This window comes from Pseudorca crassidens, chromosome 5, assembly GCF_039906515.1.
Source record: "Pseudorca crassidens isolate mPseCra1 chromosome 5, mPseCra1.hap1, whole genome shotgun sequence".
NCBI lineage: Eukaryota > Metazoa > Chordata > Mammalia > Artiodactyla > Delphinidae > Pseudorca > Pseudorca crassidens.
Genome location: NC_090300.1, coordinates 75158622 through 75183666, shown reverse-complemented (window position 1 = coordinate 75183666; position 25045 = coordinate 75158622). Strand labels below are relative to the sequence as shown.

The window sequence follows — 25045 nt, the reverse complement described above, 5'->3', positions numbered from 1 at the left end:
CCATAGCTTGTATAACATTGTACATCACCTATACCTAAATTTTAAAAATTAAAAAATAATTCAGGCTGCAACCCTGCGCCACCAGAATCCACTGAACCTGGGTTCCCAACAGTGAGATGGAGGCTGCTTACTGGAGTGAGCCATCGGGATGGACCCTCTCACTCTGCTCACGAGGCCCACCTGGAGACGAATCTAGTCCATCTGGTGTTCTCAGGTTCATAGGGTCATGTGGGGACATCTTCTAGAGCAGAGGTTCTCAATCTCAGCACTCTAGTTGTTCTCATCAGTAGCGGAGACACAGGGAAAGCAGAGCTAGCCCTGGCACTAAGCATAGTGGTTATCTTCACAGGCGTTGGAATCTAAGATATGGGATCAAACTCAGCTTAAGTTGCTCAGTTTTCTTATCTGTAACATGGGGAGAATATCACTTACGTGAGAGAATACCTGTGAAGAATCAATGTGGTACATATGTAGGTGGTTGCTTAGCCCAGTGTCTGGCACATAGTAAGTGCTAAGTAAATGGTAGGTTTACTGTTTCCTGTTGTGGGCTTCACAGACAAGTGTGTGGATGGGGACATTAGCATTTAGGAAGCATCACTCTATGTTACACATCCTACAATTGCTTTCGTGGGTGTAGGTAGAATAGACCCTTCCCTCCTCAGTTGTGGTAGCAGCTGTTGACTTAAGGTGACAGTGATGCCTGGTGCCAGAAGCTGAGGGTGGAAGAAATGAATGTCACTTCTTAGATCTAAAGCAAAAAGTCTGATACGTGCTTTCTTCATTTGTTCTTAACTGATGGTAAGCTTTCGTAGCTGCAGTTATAGTGTAAAGTCTTTGAAGAGAAAAGACTTATTTTCTCTTATGCTCAGGCGTTGGATCTTTCCGAGTTGCATATCCAGGTTTGGTTCTTGGCATCCAAGCTGACCCTACCCCTCTACTCCCAACCACCAACACTTCCTCACAAACCTCATCGCTCAGAATTCAGGCTCCCAGAGCCTGGGCAAGAAATCCTGAATTATCCGTTGAGCAACTCAGGTTAAGGGGGAACTGGTAGAAAAAGTGAGTCAAACAGAGATGAAGAGACAGGGAGAGAACCATTCTTTGATCCATTCAAACACTATTTGTGAAGTACCTGCCTGCCAGCCACTGTGCTCGGTGCTGAGATTACAGAGACGATCAAAACTCAGCCGCTGACCTCAGAAACATAATGGTCACTTCTTGTCCTTGGAGCAGGTTAAGATGTGTAAACATTCAGCAGGTTGCAAACTTTGGACAGTTCTTGATGAATGTTATTCCTCAATAGAAATTTGCTGTTGCTGTTTTTAAGAATAGTGCAGACAAAGACACAAAACCAGATCATTTTAAGTGTGAGATGCGGATGTGCCCAGGGCATTGTGGGAGAACAAAAAGAAGGTAGGATGTGTTCTATAGTACTGGAGGGGCAAGTGTCGTCCCTGACAGAGGTTCCAGTGTAAGTGAAGTTGTGGAGGAGAGAAACCATGTGGTATGGGCAGGAAACTTTGAAGAGCCCCATGTTCGTGGCGCATAAATCGTGAGGCAGGAAACAATGAGCCTTGAGATGGGAGAGGGAGGTGAGGACATTGCCTATGAGGTGGACTTTTTCTTGTGGGCCGTGGGGAGTCCTGGGCAGGTTCCTGTCAAAGAGGGAAGTGGTCAGATCTGCATCTTAGACAGCAGTGTGGAGGTGGACTCAAGATAAGGGGCAGGGAGGACAGTTTTGTGGCCATTGCCATTTTCCAGATGAGAGATGGGTAAGAGTTCGAACTAAGATACAAGCTTTTACACATAGTGTAGTCACACACACACACACACACACACACACACAATTTTCCAACTGAAGATTTTTGTGTATTCTGCAGAAAAGCCCACTTGAGCTTGGTAGACACAAAGGTGGAATTGTGCAACAGGAACTCATGTCTCTCTTAAACACTCTTTTTTAGTACCAGCAGATTTCGAGTGTGAGTTCAATGCTCCTATGTCAGCTCTAAGCAGCACGTATTTCATGTCCTTTGCATTTTTTGTTTTTGGAGACATTTGTGAGGAAGTAATTCTTCCTTATTCTTTTGGGTGTTTATTTGCTGCTTGTCTCTTGTCTGAAATATTTTCTGTTATCTACTTTCCTGGTGAGGCTCTAGTCTGGGGAGTGAACACCCTGTATTAGCTCACATTTTCCACATTTAGTTCTTCACTTCTTTCCTCATATTGTCCAGAAGAAACTCTCAAGCAGCAAAACTGATGAAAAGATTTTGTCTCCTCTCCATAGCCTCTCCCCACCCCCTGCATGGACTGATGTGTTTCCTCATGTCCTGTTCCTTTAAAATAGTAGACTGAAAGGTCTGCTCATTCATTCCGGAACAGTGGCTCAGAGAGGCGCTGCTGGTGACCTGGACTCCGATGGGAATGGTAAGCTTGGGGCTGTGGACTCAGAATAGTCTCTGATGGCTGCATACCAGCTGGAGGAGGGGAGGGGACGTGGCGACCAATACACCCTGTCTATCCAAACTCTCCTGCTTCAAAGGAACGTTGATTTCATTGTTCCCTAAAGAGGATGAGTAAATAACGGGATATTGTCAGGAGCCAGGGTGTTTCCTGCTGGAGACTAGGGTGCTGCCAAGTGTCAGAAGACTTGGGACCTAGGTCTGTATGAGCCACTCGTGAGAAGTGTGGGTTCGGACGAGTTACTTCACCTCCGGAAGACCCATTTTCACTTTATAGACAATACAAGAGATAATAGAATCTGTCGTTTTGCCCTTACAGGTTGTGTGATGTTGGGTGTAGAAACATTTTGGATACTGAGAAATGCATTTTGGAAATAACAGTCTAGTATGAGAACTTTCTCTTGAACATTAAACAAAGCACCACTGAAACAGCTTTGATTCTAATAAAACGGTTTGAAGAAACACAGAGAAAGTATGCAAAATGCACCTTCAGTTGGGCAGGAGTATGTAATGATGTCTTGATAATCCATTACAGGAAGACCCATGACAGATGCTTGCTGGCTTTCTTTTGCCTTGCAGCCTACTTCTCTCTGTCTCTCTCTTTTCCTTTTCAGGGTTTTACAAACCTGATTTCCACGCCAGCCAAGGCAGGCACCCACTGGAAAGTGGAAGCTGGGATTTAACACTATGAGAAGGAGGGCACTGGCCTCAGACCCACCACCTAGGTTTGGATCTCAACTCTTCCCTTCACTCCCTAAGGGTACCTGGGCAGGTTTCTTTGCCTGTCTTGACCTGAGTCTCTTATGCATAGGTTGGTTAGGATTTTATTAAGGTCCTTTCCAGCGCATGGATTCTGTATTGTCCCAGCATTGAGTCAATAATACCTTCCAGGGGCTGAAGAGCCTGGAGTTGCTGAGTGACTGAGTCGTCACTGGTGCAGGATCTCCTGTCCACTCAGGGCAATTATCAGGAGTTGACACTGCTGTGCTAAGGCCCTGGTTTTGTCTCCTCACAGTGGCGTAGGGCTTGGACACACCACAGCTTGCCCAGGATGCAGGAACATGCGTGGTGCAGACAGATACCGTATTTTCCTTCAGTCCTGATTCTGGGAAAGCAGCAAGAGGAGAGGTTGGGGAAGGGAGTGGTCACGCTACACAGGCACCCAAGGCGAGGGGAGTGGGAAGAGGGTGACTTGTACAGTAGCAGGCCACCGCTGAGACCTGCCAAGGGATGAGTATTACTCAGAGGGTGCGTCCAGTTCCCATTTTACAGCAGAAGTAAACTCTCCAGACCCTGTTGTAGTTGGCTAATGGTGATCCCCAAACCACAGGCTCCAGAGATATGAGCCAGCGTTCCAGGAAAAGCCACCCACGGGAGAAGGGAGGACAGAGGGACAGAGGCTGGAGCGAGGGCCTGCGTGTTTGGGGCTGATTGCTTCAAATGGAGGGTGATTGCGCCTTCCAGCTCAGGGTTCATTGGTCAGACCTCCAGCGCAATCCAGTCCACATCCACGGAGGCCTGCATGGCAGAGAGTTAAGTCTGCCCTCCCCAAAGTCAACATCCAGTGAACCAACAGAGTCATGGGGTCACTGGGAAGTTCTTCACTCTGGTTCTTTTTTTTTTTTTTAAGCTTAGAAAGACCAGCTCACCACTTAGGAGGCCTTGTGTGGATGGTTCTCCAAACCCCTGGTCAGATGGCTGTCTTTCAACTAAAACACAGGGTTAGTTGAATTTTCTTCCAAATCTCATTTCAAACAATTATCTTGGCATGTTATCTGTAATATCTCCTTTGGAAGGTTATTCCACATTAAAAAAAAATTCATCATATCCTGTGAATGAGTGGATTGAGAAGTAAAACCTCAAGTCAGTGAAGATGTACGAAGACATGAGTGACTCCTGAACTACCTTTGACTGCGGCTCTCAGCAGCAGCAAAGGAAGACCCTAGAAAGATGCAAGTCTGGACCCCTGCAAAATTTGAGCGGTCTTCCTTGAAAAGTCAGTTGTTTAATCCCTTGCCTTCAGGTCAGATCATACTTGAATCATCAGACCCTGTGGTCCTTCAACACACACACACACACACACACACACACACAGAAAATACACATTTGTATGCAATATTGCACACCCCCTCCCCCAAACTCTCAGCAATTAGGAGTTGAATTCCCCAGTCTGCTGAGCTGGACTTAGAGACCTAGCAAAAGGGACTCTTGAGAAGAAAAAAGGAATTCCACACTGGTGAGGTTAGGGCTGCCGTCCTTAAAAGCGAAGGGGTTTCACCCTTAAAAGCGAAGGGGTTTCATGGAGCCTGACTGCTTTAGAAAGGGACAGGTCCTGATGCTCCCAGAGGGGAATTGGGTGAAATGCTGGGGAAGGGGTCCAGGAGCCTTGAAGATCAGAGCCGGCGCTGGGACTGGGTGGCCCGGTGGGGTTCACCTTCTGAGCATCCCCACCTGCCCTCTCACTCCCACCGCCCAGGGCCCTACAGTTGCTCTATTCTTCACCCATCTCTGAAAACCTTCCATCTCTGATGCTACTTCAAAGCCCCCTGGGAAAGCCAAGTTGCCAATTAAGCCTCTTTGAGGCAGGTTCTCATTCCTTCCCCCACTAATTGAAATGTTACTCCTTTTACTAAACTCCTAAACCACCCAAACACAACGGGTCCTCCTCATTTGCATTGTAACAACGTCCCTAATGTGCTTCCAAGAGCTTTCCGTAAAGGGGACCTTCTCTCCTCTCCCCGAACGGTCAAAAGCAATTCGAGGCAAAGGCCTTCATTTCCATCCCTATACAGCTGCTCATTAGCTAAGGTGGAAGAAATTCCTTTTATTCTGGATTCATTTCCCAGGATGATAATGTCTTTTTTGTCTCAGGCCACTGTTCCCAAACTAGCCCTTAATTGCTGATAGTAATTGAGTTAATACATATTTACAGCCTGGTTAGGTTAAAGAAGGTCTCCTGTAGTTTTATTTGAGGCATTTTATCTAACCTGCAATAAAATCATTAACAAGTTGTTTGGTGTTAATTCTCTATCCTTTATCTTGTCTCTGCCCCTTGGGAAAGTTGGGTGAAGGCAGATGGCTTTGGCGCGGGGATCGATTCTCAGGCTGGGTGGACCAGAGAGCCCCAAACCTCACCTCAAAAGTCACCTCCAGGTCCTCTATTCAGAGAGGAGGGCCTCTCCTCGGTGGAAGCAGATAGCCTGGGGCAACACTGTGTAGCTCTCCCAGGCACCCAGCCAAGCAGCGCAGGCAGGGTGATGAAATCCCATCAAAGCCACAGGGCTGGGCCAGGCTCCTGAATTAGCTCCCACCAGTAACTCGAGCCCCAAGTGGCCCACAGGCTGGGCACCGAACCAAGGTGTCAGGCCATGCGACCGTCTGGCCACTGGAGCCCGCCCAGAAAGAGGGGCTGAAAACAGAGCAGGAGGAGGGGCCAAGGGCCAAGGGCAATGCCAGGGGAAGCCAGGGGTTTTCCAAACTTTACCCTGGGAGGCCCGGATGGCTGCCTGTGAAAAGTCGCTCTTGTCACATCCCTTCTCTCTCCTTCCCAAAAGCAGCAGGAGTGATGTGGAGGCCCCCTTCCCCGTGGGATTCCAGGCCTCTTCATCCCATCAGAGGGAAATTGGCTTACCAACAATGAAGCTGTCTTGAGTCAACAGCATGTCTGACTACCCCCAGAGTACTGCTCCCGGTTGCCTGACACTTCCTTTCTCTCCCCCTTGCTTTGCTTGGGATTCTGCCTTCTTTTCCTGCTGACCCATCCCTGAGGAGTGGACCAGGCTGTGTGGCAGAGGCTGGCATCCCCCAGAATCCATGTTGCTGTATATTTCCTAGCCACACATCTACATTTTCCAGCTCCCCTTGCAGTAGGCACGGTGTGGGGAAGGGGGGAGTGACAAGCGCCAGCTCTGAGCTCTTTGCCCTGTCTGGCTGCCTGGAGTGAAGATGACCCTCTGGGCAACTTCTGAAGCCAAATGTTAAAAATGGCAGAGCCTCAGTCAGCTCAAAAAACTTAAATGATAGGTGGAGGGTAGCGGCTCCACCCATCCTGTGTATGAGCTTGAAATCAGTGTCCATGGGGTGTAAAACACTGTACGCTTTGGGGACTCTTGGTTATAGCAGGGAATTTGCTATACAGTCTGAGACTGTTCATATAACACTAGGAACTGTGGGAGTTGTTGCCTTTGCCTAGAATGTTCATCCACCAGTGCCTCTCTCATGCATCCCTTAAGACTCAGCTCAAATTCCAGCCCCTCCGTGGAGCATTTCTGTGGGCAGAGGACACACAAAAGTAGCTTTATCTGGTGATTCATCCATGGGCTGCAGCAGAAGCCACCTTTGCCTACCTACACGGCCCACTGAGTGAGATTTACAAACTCAGCCCAATGGCCAAAAGCCTCCAAACCAGAGGTAGCTCCCTCTGAGACTCTGATTTCATAATTCTTTTTTTTTTTTTTTGCGATACGCGGGCCTCTCACTGTTGTGGCCTCTCCCGTTGCGGAGCACAGGCTCCGGACGCGCAGGCTCAGCGGCCATGGCTCACGGGCCCAGCTGCTCCGCGGCATGTGGGATCTTCCCGGACCGGGGCACGAACCCGTGTCTCCTGCATCGGCAGGCGGACTCTCAACCACTGCACCACCAGGGAAGCCCTGATTTCATGATTTTTTGTTTCTGAAATCAGGCTCAAGAGCCTTGGAGGAGGGGAATAAGTACTAAGCTGATTTCTCGGGTGATTCAGCAACCTGGCGATAGATGGGCCCTTAGAAAAGGCCCTGCCTTTTTCCTTACAGATGAAGAGGCTGGGGCCCAAAGTGGAAAGGCAGAATCAGCACCCAGGCCTCCTGACTCTCAGCCCGGTGCTCCTTAATTGTCCTATTTAAGCAAGGCAGGTGACACGCTGTTGTCAAGTCTCCCATTGCATCCCCTGGTCCAGGCTCAGAATTATTTGTTCTTTTCAGTTCTCCAAGTTGTGCTTCAGCCCACTCTATTTCAGTGTTCTCAAATACTGCCCCATGCCGCCTTCCTTCAGTCTGAGCACTTCATGTCAACGTTCTTGGTGCTGATTTCCAGCCAAGGCATGTTGGGAAGCTCCAACATTTCCAAGGTTAACTGTTCAATAGCCTATGGACAGATATAGCCCACTCATGGAACATAGACCCATTCCTTTGCTCTATAGCGAGGGGTTGGGCCAGGCAGGAAACGTGGCATCACTAAACTATTCCCTGTTTCTCTGTCTTGTCCTTCTCTTCGTGGGAGGAAGAGTCCTTGAGGAGGAATTCCGTCCCCATTTTACAGAGAAAGGAATGAGAACTGAGGCTTAGAGAGGTTTGGTATTAGCTCAAGACTCTACAAGCTGTGATGCCTTTCTTCTGATTCCCCCTGCACAGTCCTCTGTCAGAGTGAGAAGTTTATCTTTTTCGCTTTCTAAGCCACAGAAGAAACACTACGGTATGGTTTGGGGGTATATTTTGGAATTTTAAACTCAATCGACCACAATTTCTCTTATGATTTCCCAAAAGCAGAGACTTATTTTGCAGTATTCATTTCTTAGAGTCTAAGAGACCTATTGGTCAAAACTTGACATCTGACCTAACATAGGGGTTGATGTCGTTTTCCACAAGGCAGTCCCATCCTGTCAGCACTTTTTCTGATTGTTGGAGCTGGTTCAAAACCCACACTTCTGCCCTCACATCCTTCCTTTCAGGAAGCGGCAGGAGAGTCAGAGTCCTGGATGCTTGGCTCAGGGGGGGTCCTTAAGGTTATATAGGTCAATCTTCTCGTATTTTCGGGGGGACCATAGGCCTATAGCGAGCTGGTGGCAGGGCTGGCCCAGTGTCCTGACTCTTCAGCACAAAGTGCTTTATGGACAACATGTGATAGTGAACCCAGATTGGGTAGTGTCTCCGTAAAGTAAAGAAGGAACATCATTTTCTTTCAATTCTATAGCCTGGAGCAAGGAGGAGTCCATTTTCCTTTGGGAAATATGTTCCGTACCATCCTGTCTATAATTCATGGATGAAGTGGTCACCTTTTGGGATTGCTGATGCCTGTTTTCCTCTGGGATGGCTCCCTGCATCTTTCTGATTCATGGCTCTGCTCTGTCAGCAGTTCTTTTTTAGCTTAGTGACTGTGCATGTGGGGAGCAGGGAGGTAGTGGTGTGGGTAGGGTGACAGTCACTCAGACACCGCAGCTGCAGGAGGGAAAGGGAGTGTTTGACAAGGTTAGAGCCGGGGGTGCCCACCAGCGGCCATTCCTAAGCATATTTATTGTACGCTTAGTATAATGAAGGAAGATTGCTTCGTATATGCACACTTGATCATTCCCTTCGTGCTTTTTCCATTTGGTATAATTTTAAATTCCTTAACGAAAACCTTTGGAAAGCAGAGACCTGGAGAGGAAGAGCTAACGTGTTGTGGAGTCTACAGTACTCTAGGAAAAGTGCTTCTTTCTCTTTTTTTAAAATTTTATTTATTTATTTATTTTTTATACTGCAGGTTCTTATCAGTTATCTATTTTATACATATTAATGTATATATGTCAATCCCAATCTCCCAATTCATCCCACCACCACCCCCCGCTTTTCCCCCCTTGGTGTCCATACGTTTGTTCTCTATGTCTGTGTCTCTATTTCTGCCTTGCAGACCAGTTCATCTGTACCATTTTTCTAGGTTCCACATATATGCGTTAATATACGATATTTGTTTTTCTCTTTCTGACTTACTTCACTCTGTAGGACAGTCTCTAGGTCCATCCATGTCTCTACAGATGACCCAATTTTGTTCCTTTTTATGGCAGAGTAATAGTCCATTGTATGTATGTACCACATCTTCTTTATCCATTCGTCTATCGACGGGCATTTAGGTTGCTTCCATGACCTGGCTATTGTAAATAGTGCTGTAGTGAACATTGGGGTGCACGTGTCTTTTTGAATTATGTTTAGGAAGGCTGCTTCTTATGTTCACATATATATGAGGAAACTCTTTCCATCCCCAACAATATCATGAGACAAGTAATCGTATTTTAATTGTCATGGTGAGGACATCTGTGCTCAGAGCAGTGACTTTCCTAGAGCTCACAGCTAGTAAGTGGCAGAGGTAGGATTTGAATTCAGATCCTAGGAGTCAAAGCCACAATTCTTTCCACAACATCAATCTGCCTCCCTCAGTACCTAGAACTGTTAGCAAAGAGGAACAAAAACCCAATTTGTAGCTTGAGAAAAATGAGTTTGTAAGTCTGAGAGGCAAGAAATACAATAGTTTCTAATCTCAAAATTGGGACTAAAGTTCCAAGCTGTGCTAACTGAAATGGTATTCTCCAAGATATGGTTCCCCCCTCAAGAGACCAGCCATCAGTTGGGAGCCATGCCTGATACTTGTGTCCCAATAGGTAATGGTTCAGAATGAGCCCGTGGGTGAGGGATAAGATTGGCTGGTCTAAAGGAGAGGACTGAAAGATCTGAGATGCTAGATCTGAGTCCAGACTGCGGTCCTGTCTGCCAGTCTGTTAAAATTGTGTTTGCCACGGGCCATGGATGTGTTTATACCATTTATCAGAACCTCTTGTGATCTGGCAATAAGGAAACCCAACTCAGTTGTAGACAAATATTTTGCAGTAATTTCATTTACTTAACAAGGGCGGGCTCTCTCCCCTTGGAGAATGAAGCTGGAGCCGGTGTAATCACTGGTCAGATCTTCTCCTCACAATGGTCTGAGTGGGAGCCTCTCCCCTCCGTGTTACCTCCCAAAGGAACAGGGGATAAACGCCCTTGTAAGACAGTTGGTCTCATTTTGTGGATGTGAATTCAATGTCTCACAGCTCCATTCTACTCATCCTAGCTCCGGCTTAAGTTTTAAAAACGAATTCTCTCTGCATTAATCTGAAAAGATCCTTCAAACAAAAGCTCAACATCTGAGTCTATTTACTGAGTGTGCAGCTGTGTCAATTGGCCAAGACAAAGCAAGGCTTCCTGGTCAGCCCACAATGGGCTGCAGGTAGTCCTGCAAACAGAGAAACACAAGGCACGGTCTTTTCAGGAGCCAGCAGCCCTCCTTCCAATAAGGGAAGAGCTGGAGCTCAGGGATCAAGAGAAAAGGAGTGCCACCCTTCCCCCACGTCACCACACACACAAGTGGGGACTGAAGGATACGATCTGTAAGCCCGTCAATTAGGGCTATTAAAAAGGTAATTAGCCTTCTTCCATGGAAACCAAGGACAGAGATGTGAAAAGGGGAAATTCATTTCCATATGGTTACATTTTTATGTGACCAGTACACTTTCTCAAGGAAGTGAGATAATATTGTTGAGAATATCACTTGGTCATTCATGATGGGAAGGTGATATCAAGTAAATTTAAGAGTTATCTAAGAATAAAAATAATAATTTTTTATTCCTGAAAAAAATTTTTTTTCTGCTATTAGTCAAACACTAGATTCAAATCAAGTGGCCAGAGTTAGGAGGCCAGGGAGGAGTTGAGAGTTATTTCCTTTCTAGTTTTCCTCTCCCGAAGAGAATCGCGGCAGGAGATGAAATCTGAAAATGTCAACAATGAACAATTTGTCTTGGATTCTGATAAGTGTGAAATTCAGAATTAGTGTTTCTGTTCCCTCTCTTTTCAAACATGTGTGGGTATTTTGGTAATAAAGCCCAAGAGAGAAGAAAATGAATTGAGGAAAGCCCTTTCTCATAATGAGATTTGAAGATATCTATTGCAATGGATCTAGAGTATACAGTACTCTGCAACACTGGCCCAGTTCACAATGAACATAGGGCTTACACGTGTTTACTTTGTCTCTGTGTGTGTGCATGCTTTCAGGTAAAAGATAATTTAATTTTGTTTTGTTTTTCTCCACCATCTCTTTCCTTCTCTTTCACTTTCTCTTCCCACTTTATTGAAGTCAAATGTACCTGCAGGGAGATGCACAGAGCTTAAGCATCCAGTTGGATGTATCACATCTTGTTAATCCACACAACAATCAAGATATACAATATTTCCACCACTTCAGAAGTTTCCTGCTCCTGTATAGTCAATAACCACCCCCAGGTAATCACTGTTTTAATTTTTATTGCTACATATTCGTTTTGTCTGTTCTTGAATTCCATATAGATGATATCACATGGTATGAATTTTTTGTGTGTGACGTCTTTTGCTCAAAATAGTATTTTTGAGATTCACCTGTGATGTTGATGGAGTGTATCAGTTTATTCTCTTTCATGTATAAGTAGTATTCCATGGTATGATGACACCACAGGGGACCCATTCTTGTATTGATCGACATTTGGGTTGTTTCCAGTTTTAGGCTGTTATGAAATAAGCTACTGTAAACATTCTTGTGCAAGATCTTTTTGGGGCATATGTTTTTTTTTCTCTTGGGCCATTACCTAGGAGTGGAATTGCTGAATCATAGGTTAGGTGTATGTTTAATTTTATAGGAAACTAAGAAACTGACAGTTTTCTAAAGTGGTTGTACCATCTTATGCTTCCAGAAGCAATGTATAAAAGTTTCAGTAGTTCCATCTCCTTACAAACATTTGATGTTTTTTAGTCTTTTTAACAGTAACTGTTCTAATGGGTATGAAGTGGTAATCTCATTGTGGTTTTAATTTGCTTTTCTCTAAGGACTAGTGATGTCAAAAATCTTTTCATGAGATTATTATCATTTGCATTTCTTCTTTCTTGATGTTTCTATTTAATTATTTTGCCCATTATTTATTGGCTTTTCTCCTTATTCATTTGTAGGTATTCTTTATATATTCTGGATAAAAGTCTCTTCTAATATAGGGGTACAGCAAATATTTTCTCTTGGTCTATGACTTTCATTTTCCTTTTCTTAATGGCATCTTTTTGATGAGCAAAACCTTATTATTTTGAAGAAATCCAATTTTTCCATTTTTTTCTTTATGATTAGTGCTTTTGCTAGCCCATCAAAGAAATATTTGCCTAACTCAAAGCTGTGAAGACACTTCTCTATGCTTTCTTATAGCAGCTCTACAATTTTAGCTTTTGTGATTAACTCTACAATTCATCTCAAATTAGTTTTTTGTGTATGTTGTGAGGTAAGGGTTGAGGTTTATATTTTCCAAGCATTTATCCAGTAGTTCCAGAACCATTTGATGAAGACTTCCCTTTCTCCATTCAATTGTTCTGATGCCTTTTCATAGATCAATTGACTATATATGTGTGGCTCTATTTCTGAACTCTCTGTGTTTTTGTCTTTCTTTATGCCAGTGCTACTTTGCCTTGATTGTTATAGATTTTTAATACATCTTGAAATCAGATATTGTGGGTTTTCTAATCTTCCTCTTCTTTTTAAAGATGATTTTGACCATTCTAGTCCTTTGTATTTTTATATAAATTTTAGAATCAACTTGTCAATTTATTCAAAAAAGTTCATTGAGATTTTGACTGGGATTATGTTATATCTGTAGATCAAATTGGGAAGAGGGAGAAAGGCTTAACATTGATCCTTTCAATTAATGAACATGGTATCTCTTTCTACTTATTTGTTTTCTTCTTCTTCAGTAATATTGTATACTTTTTAATATAGAGGTCTTGCATGTATTTATTTAAACCTATTCCTAAATGTTTCAAGTACTCTGATGCTATTGTAAATGGTAGTTTGAAAATTTTATCCTCTAATTGTTGTCAGTATGCAAAAGTAGAATTGATATTTGACCTTGTAGCTTGCTATGCTGCTAAATTCCCTAATTAGTTCTACTAGTGGTTTTATACATCCTTTAGGATTGTTTACATACATATTCATGACATCTACAAATAAAAATAATTTTACTTCTTTCTTTCCAGTGTTTATACTTTTTATTCCATGTTATTGCACTGGCCAGAAAAGAAGAGGTGAGAGCTGACATCCTTGCCATGTTCCTGATCTTAGAAAGTGTTCAGTAATCTACCATTAAGTAGGATGTTAATGTGGATTTCTCAGAGCTGTCCTTTATCAGACATTTTATTTCTAGCTTGCTGAGAGATTGTTAAAATCATAAATGGGTATTTAACTTTGTCAAATGCCTTTTCTTCATTTTTGAGATGATCATGTGGTATTTTTCTATGGTTCTGTTAATGTGGTGAATTAAATTGATTACTCTTTGAATCTTAAATCGACCTTGTATTCCTGGGATAAGCCTCACTTAGTCATAATGTGTTATCCTCTTATATATAATGCTGGATTTGATTTGACAATATCTGTTAAGCATTTTTGCATCTATATTTATGAAAGATATTGATCTGTAGTTTTTACTTTCTTGTAATATTTTTGTTAGTGTTGTGATGGTGTGATGGTTAGTTTTATGTGTTAACTCGGCTAGACTATAGTACCCAGTTATTTTATTTAAAATGAATCCAGATGTTGCTATGAAGGTATTTTGTGGATGTGGCTAACATCTGCAATCAGTTGACTTTAAGTAAAGGAGACTGCCCTTGATAATACGAGTGGGCCTTATCCAATCAGTTGAAGGCTTTAAGAGTAAAAATAGGTTTCCCAGAGAAGATGTTCCACCTCAGGACTGCAGCATCCATTCCTGCCAGTTTCCAGCCTGCTGGCCTGCCCTACCATTTTGGACTTGCCTAACCCCATAACTGCATGAGCCAAGAGCCAATTCCTTAAAATAAATCTCAGTCTATTCAAGACCTATGAACATATAAAATCTCAATCTTGTGGAAGCTGGTGTTAAGGATTTGTTAGGGTGGATCTATTTCAGTTTTGTGTTTTGGGTATGATCCTTATTCTATGACATGGTCCTTTCTCTGAAGGTGTGGAATTTCTGGAGTTTCACATGAATGGTGAGGCACTCACCGAGATATCTCTTCACTCTGCTTGGTTGGAACTCCAAAGTCTTTCAGCATTAAGAACCTCTGGTGTCTCTATTTAGCTTTTATCCCCAGAGAGTATGTTCTCTGATAGGCCTAGTGGGGTTTTGTCCCGTGCATTTGCAGCCCTACTCTCCACCAAGAAGCCAGAGGGAATTCCCAATATAAACGTCTGGCACCCCTCCTGCACAGCTACCTCTTCACTGGTACCCTGCCCTGCTAATTTCGGCTGCTTCAGCATCCCCAAACTCCAGCCTCTGCTTCCTCAACCAAGCATGCCTGCCTTCCTCTGCTTGTGCCCCACCTCCGTGCAGTATGATCTGGTAACTGTCCCCACGTAGAAATCCAGGTTACATGTAGGGGTCACTTCATGTGTTTCTTTTCTCTCAAGGATTACCGTCCTGCTGTCTATTGCTCAATGCCTGAAAAGAGTTGCTTTATTTATTTTGTCCTGTTGAATCATTACTTATGGTAGGAAGGCATGTCCAATACCTGTTTACTCCATCATGGCCAAAAATGGAATTTCAGCCATCCATCCATTTGTCAAACCATCCTCCAAACCAAGACCATCCCTATGCCGTCTGCTTCACTTCTCATGTGCTCAGCAAAGGGCAGAAATCACTGATGAGTTCAGAAAAATCACTGGGTGATTCTTACAACACTTGTCTTCCATGGTTCTCAGAAAACAAACAAACAAACAAACATATCATAGTTTCTAAAAATTCAAATAGTCCTTAGTCGTCCTTTGTAAGCCAGCATTTTTCAAACTGTGTTCTGAGGAATGTTGGCTCCATAAGGAGTTAAATGGTAATCTGTGAATGAAGGAGTCTCTGATCAAATACTTTGGGGGAAATGTTATGTCTGATTTTTGTTCCAGGAGAGTCACATATATATTAACACATTAAAGGCTCTGACACGTCCTGCTGAAAACTTTCATTAACTCAGTGTTTCCCAAACTTAATTGATTAGCGAAGCCTCCTCATGGAATATTCATTGGCATTGGAAACATGTGCTTTTTAGGGTCATGGGTTATCTGACCTCTTATCTATTTTCCCTAAAGTTTTGGAGAAATACTATTCAGAAGGGAAAATGAGAGCTTTTAAGTTTGACAAATCAGTTAAAATCAAGGCTGCTGGTATTGTAATCAAGCTGTACATTTTTGGTAGAGCCAGCAATTAAACAGATCATTTAAACCTCTCCAGGAAACCGTGTGTTTGAATTACACTTCCTAAATATGCAAATAACGAGGTGTTATAGGAAAAGGGACTTTTTCCTTTAGAGCTGAATGACTTAGATCAGCATATTTATTTTGTAAAGCCCTAGAAATCTGGAAGTATAATGCTAGCCCCTAAAGTCTTACCTTCAATAGTATTTCATATTTTACTGTATTTTTAGATAATAACCCACGTATATAAATTTTATTAGTCATTTACTAACGCCCACTAAAATACTTTTGGAAACGTTTTCCAGCTCAGACACCTTTTAAAAACCAAATGACATCATGTCTGTTGGTATACATTGTTCTATACTGGAGATTGGGAATACTTCCCCACCCCTCCATCAAGCGACGGCTGAAAAGTTTATCATCATCCTCCCTAAAAGTAAGCACCTGGGAAATGTGAGTGCAATGAAAGCAGAGCACTGAGGAAGTCAGCTGGATTTAGAAACCTCTCCCTGGGGGCATTGCCTGTCCCACGGTCCTGGGAACTTCGGGGGCCCAGGAAGGGTGCGGTCCTGAGTTGCCGAATTTCCCTGGTTGCTGAGAGGCTAACCACCTTCTCCTCCCTGCCGCCCTCTGCCAGCTCCACGTTCTGACTTGCAGGCAGAGGTAACGGTGATGCACAGGTATTTATTCATTCAGAGCATTTAGTTATTTATTCAAAACGGATTTACTGAGTGCCAGTTATGTACCAGGCACTATTCCAGACGTGCTGGGATGTAGTGGAGGACAAACCCAGTCCCTCCCCTCATGGAGTTTACATTCCAGTGAGTCACAGAGTGAGAAGTACCACGGGGGAAAAATATCATGTTAAGGGGTCAGACAGTGGCTGGAAGAAAACTGTGCTACATAGGGTGAGTGGGAAGATTTTCTCTGAGAGGTAACATATATGCAGTGACATGAATGAGAGGACAAGACAAAGACACACATAGGGAAAGAGTTTTCAAGGCAGAGGGAAGGGTAAGTGCAAAGGCCCTGAGGCTGAGGCTTTTGGTTGAGTCCAGCGGCTCCCAAACACTAACTGGATGCATCAGACTCACCTAGAAAGCTTGAAAGCAAATCACATTTCTGGGCTCCACCATCTCAGAGCCCGATTCAGTAAACCAAAAGTGGGGCCTGGGAACTGAGATTTTTTTAAAAGCTTCCCCCAAAGTTTTTGGTGCTTAGCCCAGTTTAGGAAACTCTGATCTAACACAATGACCTCATTTTACAGATGAAGACACTGAAGTCCAGAGAGGAACAATGATTTAGCTCCTGGTCGCGGAATTAAATTGTGATGGAGCCAGGCCAAGAAACCATATTCCCACACCCTCAATAGGGCTCTTCCTCTTCTACCCACTCTCTTATTCACCCCACCCCCTCCTCCCCTCCTTCTCATCTGCCCCAACACAAGAGGCCAACAGAAATGTGTTTCCTCTAATAATAGTTGTTGCTATTATTATCACTCTAAATAATAGCGCCCATTCATTGAATATTTACTTTTTTCCAGGCATCGTTCGAAGCGCTTTACATGTATTAACTCATTTAATCCTCGCAATAACCTTATGGGATTGGTGTGCTTGTTATTCTCACTTTACGACGAGGAAACCGAAACTGGTGAGATTAGGTCACTTCCCCGAGGTCACACAGCTGGCGAATGATGGAGAACTGATGATCCTGGCCTCACGGGATTGCTGCCTCGTGCTGACCTGGGCAAGAGCCCTGGGCTGATCATTACTGCTGTTATTGATCTGCATCTCCGGAAACTTTAGTTCCTCCTCCTGCGCCCATCCCAGTGACACCGGCCATGCCACTATGCAGGCAGCTGGGAGCACACCTGAAGCCAGTAGTTCACAGTTCAGGCTGTGGAGTCTGTCCCTTTGGACAGCAACTGTGGTCTGAACATGATTATTTCCCATCTAGAAACTCCAGGGCATGTGGGTTTCCTTTTAGTGATTTTTCAAACCAGGCTCTGCTGAGAATGCATGAGGGATAAACTGGCGTACTTGCTGAAGGCAAAGCTTAACACAGCCTCTGAGTCCTTGCCGCCTTGAAGTTACACACCCTTGGGACTCCATTGCTGAGACCGGGAAAGCTGGTTTTGTCATTTATCTCACTGTGGGTGACTCTGAGAGCGAGGTGCAAAGATGAAGACAGTATGATCTCTGTCTTCTAGCGGCTCACAAATAATTGTAATTCATAGCAGAAAGTAGCATTATTCCATCAGAATGCTGGACGCATAGAGGACCATGGTGGTTCATGGAGTTCAGAGTACCATGGCAACTGGTACTTCGGAGAAGAACAGGAAGGATCTAGTTGGATGTGGGCCTTGATTTCACGGGTAAAAATAGGGGAAGGGAACGGCAGGAGGCAGGAGCGGTCTCAGCAATATCAGAGGTGTGCCATGGTGTGGCAGTTTGGGGGACAGGAGATGAACATGGGGGTTGGGAAAAAATGTGTAAAGATCTCATTATAGGTATAGCTAATATATTTCTACAAGCTAGGAGCTCAGAGTGAGACAGACTCAAAGATACATTTCTATCCTCCAAATACCCAGACCAATAGCACAGAAGACACTGCATTAGGATGCTTGTCAAATAAATAGAGAGCACAGGGTTCACTAATATTTCCCTCAAAAATACCAAGGCGGTATTTTATTTTTAATTCTTGGTAGAGTTAGTAACACATTGTATAACAGGGTACAGAAGGAGGGCACTAGATGAGAGGCTGGACTCAAGCGACCCCCTCAAACCTGTCCCAGCCCTGCTGTGCTATGCTAACACATCCAGTATCTGAAGGTCAGAACCTAAGTATTCGTGGGTCCTAGCTACATTGCATGCTCTGTGAAGCTCTGGTACTACCTAGTATTTAGGTACTGTGGGCCTTCAGAAGTTAAATTAAGGCCTTTAGAAGATGATTGTCTATTTCACATCAGTTCCTGTAGAAAGGATAAAAGAAAGGCAAAAACCTTGAAACTTAAAGTTTATGATAAATTATATCTATCTCTCCCTCTCTTTCTCTCTCTCTCTCTCTTTTCCTTGGAGATTCAGTTGTTAAATCTTCACCACTGCTGAGACATCTGTCCTTGCAAATTGACAAGGAGAAAAAATAATTCTCTCATATAACACAAATCAGAGGGTCTCTGGAGAACAGTACTGTCCTAGTTTGGGTGCAGAAGATCTCCAGGGAGCTGGCGATGAGCAGGTCACTAAATACATAGTTGAATGAATGCTACTTTGCTCCTTTATAAAACAAAATGCACTCTATTCAAGGAGCTCCAAGATTTTAGCAACAATCTTGAGATGATAATATTGGATGCTTTGCTCCCACCTCTGCATAGTGACAGCTCCAGAGCCAGAAGGTCTGGTGCTGACATCTTCTAAATTCTCCTTTCCTCACCCTAGCCAGCAACAGCAGACTTCATGCTGATCCGCAAGTACACTCCTGCCTCAGAGCTTTGTACCTGCTGTCCCCACCACCCGGAACAGTCTGTCCTGGCTACTCCCATGACTCACAACCTCACTTTATTCAAATGTCACCTTCCGGACATAGCCCCTCTCCCTCTCTTTCTTCTCTCTCTTTTACCTTGTTTTATTGCCCTTTCATAGCAGCACTTATCACTACCTGATAGTATACGGTTATTTATTGTCTAATTCAGGGGTCCCCAGCCCCGCAGTCTGTGGCGTGTTAGGAACCGGGCCGCACAGCAGAAGGTGAGCAGAGGGTGAGTGAACGAAGCTTCATCTGCCGCTCCCCACCGCTCCCCATCGCCCCCACCGCCCCCCACCGCTCCCCATCTCTCCCCACCGCTCCCTATCTCTCCCCACCGCTCCCCATCGCCCCCACCGCCCCCCACCTCTCCCCATCTCTCTCCACCGCTCCCCATCTCTCCCCACCGCTCCCCATCGCCCCCACCGCCCCCCACCGCTCCCCATCTCTCCCCACCGCCCCCCACCGCTCCCCACCGCCCCCATCTCTCCCCATCGCCCCCCACCCCCCCCACCGCTCCCCATTGCTCACATTACCAACTGAGCCACCCAGCCCTGCCATCTGTGGAAAAATTGTCTTCCACGAAACCGGTCCCTGGTGCCAAAAATGTTGGGGACCGCTGGGCAAATTATCTACTAATATGTAAGTTCCATTAGGGCAGAGATTTCTGTCTGCTTTTTTTACCTGGGGACCTCAAACAGTACTGGGCACTCCAAACATTTTGCTGAAAGAATGAAAATGTGAGCGTGGCTCAGAGTTTTCTTTTGCCCCAAGGATTCTGTATCACCTCGAGGCTTTGCTCTATAGCCATGGGCATGTGTGACCCTAACGGAGCTGTGTGAGGCTGACCTAATAAAAACACCTCCTCCCTAAGACCAGCTGTGCCCTACCTGGCCTGCTGGCCCAGGGCTACCCCCAGGTCACACCGCAGCAGCTGCCCCTCCCAGGGCTGACACACAGTACTCTCTGCCATCTCCACCCCCTGGTCCTTGCTTAACTTCCTGGAGGATGGATGCCTCACGGCCTTGCTTTGAATTCCACTTCTTTGACTTAGAGGGGCCAAAGGAGCAGAAACGACAAAGGCTGTTTAGAATTTAGTCTTCCCGATTGTTTGACCTGGTAAATAGATAAACAAAAAAGGGAAGAAGAAAAGAGAGAAAAAGAGAGGCTGGCCTGGGCCCTCCAGCTGCGGGTCCCCATGGGCCTGCCCGACAGGAGCCCAATTACTGTGGGGCCAGTGCACCTGTGAGGAGTTAATGAGAGGCGCGCAGGGGGGTGGGAGGCCCTCGAGGGCTCCGATTAGGACCCCACGGAGGCTTCCCGCCTCCGCCCCCTACAGGGGTAATGACCGATTAATCTCAGCAGGTTGCATCTGGGGACACACCATCTCTATCGCAGAACGGAGAGGAGTTCTCGGTGGGTTTCTCGCTCAGCTCAGTTTCCTTAGGATTTTTATTGATAGATGCTGAAGCTGTTTGTGGATTTAACACGAAAGGGCATAAATTAAAATATGGGGGTGGGTGGGAGTATTTCCAGTGGGCTGTATACCAAAGGAACTCAGCAGGAACCTGCTGGAGCAGCAGAGCACGGAGTGTAACCCTCTCACTTCTCAGAAGGGGAGGCTGAGACCCACGGAGGGCTTCAAGGGACACTCACAGGAAAGTGGCTTCTTGCAGCAGAAAGAAATCACTCGTAGGGCTGCGGGTGGGGAGGGGTTAGCGTGGGGTGGCTGCACAGTTGTGTGACGGTGAGAGGGCCCTGGAATGGGATTCCGGCTCCACTGCTTACTGACGATGGCCTTTGGCAAACTGCTCAGCTTCCTGTCCTCCTCATTCCTTATCTGTGAAATGGGCATGGGGGTAGTGCCTGCTCCCAGAGATGCTGTAAGGTCTAAATGAATCAATACACCCAATGCACCTAGGGAAATGTCTGGGCCATGGCAGCTTGAAGCAAGTGTTAGATTTCATGATTATTATGGTCTGTTTTCCAGTGGGACCCCTTCCAAGGTCCCACTCCTAGGTTAGGATCAGACTCAGACTGCGGGTGTGGGTGGATGGTGGTCTGATGTCATTTGGTTTAGGCCCAAAGAGTCTTTTCAAAGATTTTGCTGAAAGAATGAAAATGTGAGCGTGGCTCGGAGTTTTCTTTTGCCCCAAGGATTCTGTATCACCTCGAGGCTTTGCTCTATAGCCATGGGCATGTGTGACCCTAACGGAGCTGTGTGAGGCTGACCTAATAAAAACACCTCCCTAAGACCAGCTGTGCCCTACCTGGCCTGCTGGCCCAGGGCTACCCCCAGGTCACACCGCAGCAGCTGCCTCTCCCAGGGCTGACACAGAGTGCTCTCTGCCATCTCCACCCCCTGGTCCTTGCTTAACTTCCCGGAGGATGGATGCCTCATGGCCTTGCTTTGAATTCCACTTCTTTGACTTAGAGGGGCCAAGCCTCTCTTTTTCTTTCTTTTCTTCTCCCCATTTTTGTTTATCCTGAGCACTTGCTACACGCCAGTCTGTCCCTGGCATTTATACATACATAAATGAGAAAAAGGCCCGGCTCTCCTGAAAAGCCATCAGAAAGGGCCCCCGGCTGAGAGCTAGAAGGCAGGACCTCTAGAGGCGGGTCTCTCTCGAGCTAGCTGTGCCGCCGCAGTAAACTGCTTCATCTCCCTCAGTCTCTGTGGTTTCCGCCGTCAGATGGAGAGAGTAATCCCTACCCTGCCTCCCTCAGGGTGCTAGCAAGGATCAAATGACCTAAGTGCACGCAGAGGGTCTTTGACTGCAGGAAAATGCCTGTGCTAATGTGAGGTGACCGTGGGGCTGGAGTGGCCGCTCCCCCCAGGGACCCAATATGGGCTGCATGTTCATGGTGCTGAGAGTGGCAGCAGAGAAGATTCCCAGGGAGGTTGGCTAGAGACCTAAACAGCAGAGCCAGGAGTCAGTGGAACCTAAGCTGGAGTCACAGCTTTTCCACTTCCTAGCGGTTGACCTTGGAGGGCTACTTAACATCCGCCGTATCTCAGAACCGTGAGAGCTACCTCATCACATTACAACCTCATAGGACAGATGTAAGGAGAAAAGGAAAGAAGGCATGTGCAGTGCTCACAACCTTGTCTGGTAGGCAGTGACACCTAGAAGGGTTGGCTGTGTTTTGGTGAAGTCACTGCATTCTGGGGTCCTGCCCTTGACAGGCCGCCAGGAGGATCCTGTTCACAGAGCCTGTTGTATCGGCAACTGATGTGTAGATGAGATTTCCAGTTCACCCATTGACTGAGTGGAAGTGACCTCTCCTGGGGACTGGAAACACTCGTCCAGCTCATCATTTTTCTTGTAGGCAAGCTCTCCAAGGAAGCTGAGCAGAACCAGCATCTTGCCTGGTAAGCAGAGCCTCACGGCAAGAGAGGCCAGGGAGGTGATTGTATGTTTGAGGCATTGTGTCCAGATGGCCCGATGCCTCCATCTCCATGTGATACTGCTCCTGAGTCTGGGCAGAGCTATCTATAGCCAGAGCTTTTCTCCTGCCATACAAACAATGCCAAATTCCAGTACTCTGTCCTTCCTTTTCTATGCTGCTTCCTCCTGAGTTATCACTCATTTCTTTATAAAAGTTGAGGCCCTTGATATCTCTTGTTCCTAGCCTGCTTCTGGTCTATGACATCTTCTGGCTTTTGGGTTACCCCTTATCTACCCGCTGTTACCCCTTGTGCACTGACCCTGCTGGTTTAGCTGTGTACAGCCTGCACATAGATGGCTTGTCTCCTAGAGGGAACGTATTTTCATGGGGACACGTCATGGTCTTGGTATTTCTAACCTATGCAATGCTTAGCAGCTCTAAGCTCCTAGAGAACACGGCTGCCCGTGGGGAAGCTCTTCTTTAGAAACTAGCCCTTCATCTCTGCTTTTATAAGGGGGACTCTGAGGGCCGTGGAAGTTAATTACTTCCTTCACGAGGCAGGGATCAGTGTCTTACATTCACTGATGTCCCACGCCAGGACAGAGCCCAGCACAAAGAAGGTGCTCAATCATATCTCTCAAAGGAATACAATCCCCTTCTCAATAAGGTGTCTTGTTTATCTCAGAATCCATTTTTTGGTTGGCTGTAGAAGACAGCATGCCTTGGTTTCCTACCCGAGACATTCCTTTTACCCATTCTAGGCTCATCTCATCTGAGTTTTGTCTTTGGGGCTGGGATTTCATTCTCACTTACACCCTCACTGCCTCTTCCCACACAGCCCACTGATCTCAGGGCCTCCCGGGTGAAAGCACTGTTCTTTTTTTTTTTTAAACACATTTATTGGAGTATAGTTGCTTTACAATGGTGTGTTAGTTTCTGCTTCATAACAAAGTGAATCAGCTATACATATACATATATCCCCATATCCCCTCCCTCTTGCGTCTCTCTCCCACCCTCCCTATCCCACCCCTCTAGGTGGTCACAAAGCACCAAGCTGATCTCCCTGTGCTATGCGGCTGCTTCCCACTAGCTATCTATTTTATATTTGGTAGTGTATATATGTCCATGCCACTCTCCCACTTCGTCCCAGCTTACCTTTCCCCCTCCCCATGTCCTCAAGTCCATTCTCTACATCTGCATCTTTTTTTTTTTTTTTTTTTACATCTGCATCTTTATTCCTGTCCTACCCCTAGGTTTTTCAGAACCTTTTTTTTTGTAGATTCCATATATATGTGTTAGCATACGGTATTTGTTTATCTCTTTCTGACTTACTTCACGCTGTATGACAGACTCTAGGTCCGTCCGCCTCACTACAGATAATGCAATTTCGTTTCTTTTTATGGAAAGCACTGTTCTGATCCCACCAGTTCTCAGCTCACATCCTTAGATGGCTCCCATTGCTTTTGAAATCAAGGACAAATTTCTCACCTTGGTAGTCAGGGCCTTGAATCTGCCCCTGACCTTGTCCTCCAAACCCAAGCTCCATTTGCTACCCACAAGGGCTCTTGGTTGCATTTCAATTGCATTGCCCAATGTTTTCCAGAACTTCCCCTCGAAATTTTCTGTCCTCACCCTTTTCTTTGTGCTGTTCTCTCTCTTTGGGACAACCTCCCCCAACAAAACAATGTTCAAGAGAAGCCTGGAAAGCTGTAAGTGATTCATTCCTCTGCCTGCTGGAATCACTTAGACCTTTTAAGAACAATCTTGAGCTTTCAAGAACCATCTTGAACATCATTTTGTTTATAAAATCTCTAATTAGATGAAATCCCTTCCTCCTTTTATCCTCTAGATGTGCATCCGTACACCTCCTCTGTTTTTCTCAACTTTACAAGTGTTTCTGTAACTCCCTCATTCTTGCCCACATCTGTGCCTGAACGTTTTTTGAGGATGAGGACTTGGTCTCAATTCCATTTCCTCTCCAGGACTGTGCACGTGGTGCTGCCTTGGGATATAACTGAACTGAACAACTTATTGCACTGAGCAGTGATTCTGTAAACACAGGCGCTGCCTCTATACATTACAATTCTTGTTTCTAATTTCTTTCTGGGTCGCATGGACCTTATAAAAGGAATGATTTTCGTTGTCATCAACAAAAACCCATTTCAGCATCATGGGCTTAAGCTGTTGGAATTAAAAGCCAACACATCTCAGATCACTTTATGCCTGAAAACTCAAACTGCTATTGCTTGCAAGTGAGTGTCGCCATGGCCATGCCTTGCATGTTGATCATTCAAAAGGAAGTCACATGTGGTTTTGTTCAGCTCTAGGGAGGGCAAGCATGAATTCCTCAAATTTGTCCAACCAATCTCTATGTAGGGACGAAAGATAGAGTTTCATCCATTTGTTCAAACAGTTTGATTCGCTACCACACGTTTTATAGGACCTGAAGAGTTGTTGAAAGGAGTCCCTGTCTCATCACTACAGGTTGCATTCTTGAACTTGTAAAATAAACTAGTTAATTAGCATGCCTTTATATTCTCCCATGCCTTTAGGTATACCTATTTCCAGACGTTTTCAGGATGCTTGTGGGGAGGCTGTGATTAAAGGGTATTTTTTTGGTGTCGTAAGGACAGAGGCTGAGTCTCTTGACAATGACTTGAAAAAAAAGAATAAAATCTATTTTACATCAG

General features: G+C 45.3%; 1 long non-coding RNA gene across 1 annotated transcript; it reads left to right on the top strand.

Moving 5' to 3' along the window:
* The first annotated feature begins 511 nt into the window (after positions 1-511).
* On the top strand, positions 512-14062 carry LOC137225045 (uncharacterized). Its single transcript, XR_010943662.1, has 5 exons — positions 512-2424; positions 3074-3227; positions 4090-4180; positions 11355-11500; positions 13262-14062. It is a non-coding gene; the product is annotated as an uncharacterized lncRNA (long non-coding RNA).
* The last annotated feature ends 10983 nt before the right edge of the window (positions 14063-25045 follow it).